Source organism: Takifugu rubripes, chromosome 16 (assembly GCF_901000725.2).
Source record: "Takifugu rubripes chromosome 16, fTakRub1.2, whole genome shotgun sequence".
In the NCBI taxonomy this organism is placed as follows: Eukaryota; Metazoa; Chordata; class Actinopteri; order Tetraodontiformes; family Tetraodontidae; genus Takifugu; species Takifugu rubripes.
In genome coordinates this window covers 5278950-5283941 of record NC_042300.1, presented here as the reverse complement: position 1 = coordinate 5283941, position 4992 = coordinate 5278950, and the positions used below count along the sequence as shown (strand labels likewise).

General features: G+C 41.3%; 1 long non-coding RNA gene across 1 annotated transcript; it reads right to left on the bottom strand.

Moving 5' to 3' along the window:
• Positions 1-526: 526 nt before the first annotated feature.
• LOC115252933 (uncharacterized) lies at positions 527-1888 on the bottom strand. Its single transcript, XR_003891233.1, has 2 exons — positions 1588-1888; positions 527-1265 (listed from the first exon to the last, which is right to left on the bottom strand). It is a non-coding gene; the product is annotated as an uncharacterized lncRNA (long non-coding RNA).
• Between the last annotated feature and the right edge of the window lie 3104 nt (positions 1889-4992).

The following is a 4992-nucleotide window of genomic DNA, read 5'->3' as shown; positions in this document are numbered from 1 at the left end:
GTCATTTGAGGTATGGGGACAAACAATGATCCACAGGGAGAGAAATGCCTGTCCAAAATGGCGTCCCTGATATGTCCTCTGCTCTGAGCTGCTGACCTTCTAAAATTTAATGCAATAAGATGCTTCCAGTTTTTTGTCCTGCCGCCTGCTCCAAAGAGCTGGGCAACTGCGTTTACCTTGAACCATTTGAAGCTCCAAAGGCATAATGCATGAAACAAGGAAAAAAAAAAACATCTATACATTTTGCCATATGCTGCAATTTTGGCATCTGGCATCCTTCTGTGGGTGTGAACACAGAAATCTGGTTTGACTTAGCCATGTGGCAAATATAGGCCCGCATAAACGTGAATTTCAGACGTCTGGCTGTAAAGTCCTGATTAAAAAACAAAAAAGCTGGTGCTCAGTGAGGAAATTATATAATTATATATATGACGGTCATAAAATTCGTAAGTATTCATTCATGAATGCTATTCTTTAAAGTGTGTTAAGGCTCTGCCTTAAGATAATGAAACAGAAATTACATCCGATCAGGGGAATCTAAGTTTTATTTACAGTCATTAACGTCAGCGTGATTTCTTTTGATTAGATTTGGTCATTTACTTTCGAATTTTAAATCTGTCTAACCTCACGCGGTAAATACAAAGTACACAAATAAGAGCAAATCCTTTATTCTTATCTGAGACTCCACACACTTGAATATCTTGTTGGTGTGTGAAAAGCATGCAATTAAAAAGACCACAAAATAGTGGAGGCTTCAGATTTCATTAGCATGTAGGATTGCTTAACTCCTGCCTTTTTTCTCTGGAACATGCAGGATGTGTACAGACCAGTGCTAACGTCTACCTCCAGCCATTGTGAACGGCCAAATTGCCTTGTGATTAACGCACAATAAAAGAATGCAGTGGCTTAGGGAAACAGTAGGAAAAACTGCCCCAGTGAAAGATGGGTGTATGGTGCACACTATAATTAAGCTAGTCTGTACTTGATGAAAGTAGATCACACCGGCAGGCTACAGCTTCACAGCCAGTTTGTTTTTATGACATAATTGCAGTCCAAATCAAATAAGAAGATTTAATATTGCACGACGACGAGCATGTGTCCAATGCCAACGATGATATTGACCCCCCTGAGGCAAGGGGCAGGTGTGGGATTGGTGAGAGGAGGGCAGCTTTCCCATCCCAGTAGTGACTACCTGCATCTGTCTGGTCCCACCTGGGAGGTCCATCGCCAGTGGAATTCCAGCACGGAGAAGAGAGAAAGTGAGGCTGTGAAATTAAAAAGAGGGACACAAGACAGCAGCGGGAGGAAGGGGGGATGTTTAGTCTCGAGGAATGTAGCAGAAACACGTAAATATAAAAAAGAGACCAGAGTACGTTGTTGTCCTCATAATTGCAAGATTAAACTTTTAAGATTAGCTTGTGTCCTTCTGCCTAAATTGAGAAAACACATCTCCCAAAACACACTCCTATTGACCCTTTAATCCTTTGCTCATTTTTATCTTAATTATTTACTTATAAAAAGCAGTGAAACATCGAGATTGACTGCGAAGCTCTGCTAACAACTCATCCATATCTGCATTAACGGCACCTCGCAGGCGTCTCTGGTTCCCAAACTGCATCTCAAATCCAAATGACAAAGGTATGCTGGGGTTCAGCGACTTGGATCCTGCCTCCGGACCTGCTTGTGCATTATCATGTTCCTCCCATGCTTGCGAGGTTTTCTCCTGGTTCTCCAGTGCCCCCCCCACAACCAAAAACATTTTAATTTCAGTATTGGACCGTGGCTTTCGTCCTTCCGAGCTGTGCTGTGGCTGCTCACTGGGATATTTAGAATGAGGTGGTCAGGTTACATTCTATGCTCACACGTGACTGATGAAATATCGTCATGCCAACGGTGTAAACAAAGACTCTCCTCGGTTTGCAGTGCAGTCTTTCTTTTTCTTTTTTTAAGAAATAAAGGAAACTATAATGACCACATATCCTCCATGTCAATGAACTCTTGTTTGGGGAATTTTCTGAATACAGGGGAGAAAATTATATCAACACTAAGTTGTCATTTCTGCTTGAAGATGAGTGGTATTTTGATGGTTGATGACATGTTTGTGTCGTAGAAGACCAAAACCTCCCACTGGGTGGCTTTAGTGTTTTTCCTCCCCCTGAAAAAAACCTGTGTTTCCTGTTCTATAGATGCACTCTTGACATGACCACAAATCCCTTGTTCCTCACGTTCTGTTTCATGCCAGAGAGAAGATCTTCCACAATTCATAGCCATTGAGCTGCCACAGTCCACCACACTGCTCCCCATCTCCTGACCATCATCTAAATTGCTCTACATACATTCCTCGATCCCTCTTTTACCAAGGACCAAGCAGCTGGGCTGGATTTGCTCCATATCTTTGCCTTCTAACTGTGAGGGCAGTGTCATTTCACTGTGTACTGGTCAGGATTGGCAGATTAGTAACTGGATATCTACACAGAGGCCAGTGGGGCCTGAGCCCTGTGATTCAGTGGAAAACAGGGTCTGTGTGGTGGCTTTGTGGTTCAGCGTGGCGGAGGATGCATCCTGCAATCCTTGCTGACACCCTGCTTCCCAAGGACATGGTTTTACTCCAAACCATGATTTCCCATCGCCTGCTCCGCGACTCACTGTCTGCTTGAAGCGGGCCTCTGCCCATTGCCCTCTGGTGAAGAAGATACGTTACCTCTTCAGCGCTGGTGCAACGGACCACATTTCTCCCACATGGATGGGCGAGCAGGAGGGGGCCCGCTTGGAAGTACATCTGAAAGAGACACATGTGAGCTGTACAAGCTGGGCGGGTGGCACAGAAGTTGCTTGAATGTTTCTGTCAACACGCATTTGCGTGTGGTTTGTGATTATATGGAAAGTAGAGGCGTGTATAGGCATCACGGTCTGCCAGAATATGCTATATAATAACATGCTTGGGGATATAAAATAATGCGATGTTGCCCAAAACATAGTCATAACTTAACATGTCAATTTGTTGTCACAAATAAAGATGTACAGTTCTCACTTTTTTCCCTTCAAAAGTGATGCCAACAAATTTTGGGTTCAGACTGTTGCCATCTTGCCAGTGCTGGAAAGCAGACGTACAGACTCATATGTCCATACGGCCACCAGCTCATGTGCCAGTCATGGCATTTCACCGCATATTTCTGCAATCAAATGATTTGTTATATTACCTGAATGCGCAATAAAAGTAGGAGTTTTTTTAGTCGTTATTAAAGTAATCAGTTTTAGGAGCCTTTGAAGAGCGTAGATTATACAACATTTAAATATAGCTTCACTACTGCGGTCAATGCAGAGATAATCTGATGAAATTAAACTGATTAAGAAAAAGGTTGTCCTTTTGTATCCATCTGTTCCTCTTTGCAGATTATTTCCTTTCTCTTGAAAGGACCGATATAAAAACTGTAGACCAACATCTTTTCACCATGCACATTTTTGCTGACCAAAAGACCGGTTACGTGAACATGGCGCCCAGATGCAAGCCTCCAGGCACTACACATGCTCGCTCTCTTTCTCTCTCTCTCACATACACACACAGACACAGACACTGTGCACGTACACACACGTAGAACAAGCAAGTGTGGGGGGCAGAAAGAGAGAGGAAAAGTGTCTGGAAAGTCCCAACAAGATCTATGCTACAAATCTCCTTTCATCCATCGTCATCCCTGTAAAAAAAAACAAAAAAAAATAACTTGAAGCAGCTTATTTTTTGTATTTTCAGAATATTTTCATTTGTATCTTCTTGTAGTCTTCAAACTCTTGAACAGTCAATGGCTTATTATTGTATTTTTGAGGTTAGACCTGGCAAATGTGAGGAATCTCTCCTGGATTGATTTTGTCACAGCCTTCTTGTCTTTCCTCACCCGTCCTTCCCCCCCATCTATTGTTGCACCTCTTCTCTCCCCTCTTGTACTTTTCCTTTGAGGTACATCTGACACGTACTCACACAAACACACATTGTGCTTGAACTATTTCTATAACAGTATCCAATGGCTTGGAGGCCCGAGTAAGGACAGGTTTGACTGCTGCAGGCCTGATACATACCTGATCAGTCCAACATTCATGCCAGGACTCATTTATGAAGTCTGAGGCTGTCAACGGCTACATTTAGGAATAAAAGCAGGCCTATAATTCTGGCTTTTTCCAAAGGAAAAAAAAAGTCTTCACTAGGAAAACACAGCAGTAACACCGCTTCGCTTTGTTATTTGTCAGAATCTGATAAAGCTTGATATAACATCTATTATCTCGGTCCTGTCCAAGAGTATGTGGCCAAACAGAAACACCAGCTTACTCACAACCACCGTCTGCACTGAAAATCACACACTTTTCTCCCCGCCTGAGACAAAACACCAGCGTGTGAACGCGCTTGTTTAATCTTTAAATGTATGGTGTGAGGGCGGTATCATGCGGAATAAATGTGAGGAATGCTGTCCGCTGATTCTCAACTGCAGAGATGTGCATACATGATGGAACTATACTCATGCTTAATTCATCAGGAATGAAATGTAAGAAGGAAGCAGCATTTTGTTCATTACGTCTACTCATTGATATCATTTGAGTTAAAGTTTTGATCATGTCATTTCAATAAAAGTGCTCCAGTAAATTAATAGGAAATTATTCATTATGTTAAAAATGTTTATGCAAAGAGGACTTTTTGGTTTATTATAGTATATTTGTTACATTTATATAATAATTTCCATCAGATCTCTCTCCACCAATTTATGCTTAATAGAGTTGAATGCTGTAAATATCAATACCATGATATTGCTATTTTTAAAATCATCGTTACGCAATACAAAATAATTATTTACTTTTTTTCTTGACTTTCCATTGACACTAATTAAACAATTTATCTGATAAATAACTAACTAGATAATTATGTGCAATTATCATATTGCTAAAGCATCAATATTACTGCATTCTGCAGCAGAAAGGAAAATGAAATAACCAGAATGAAAAGTTGCA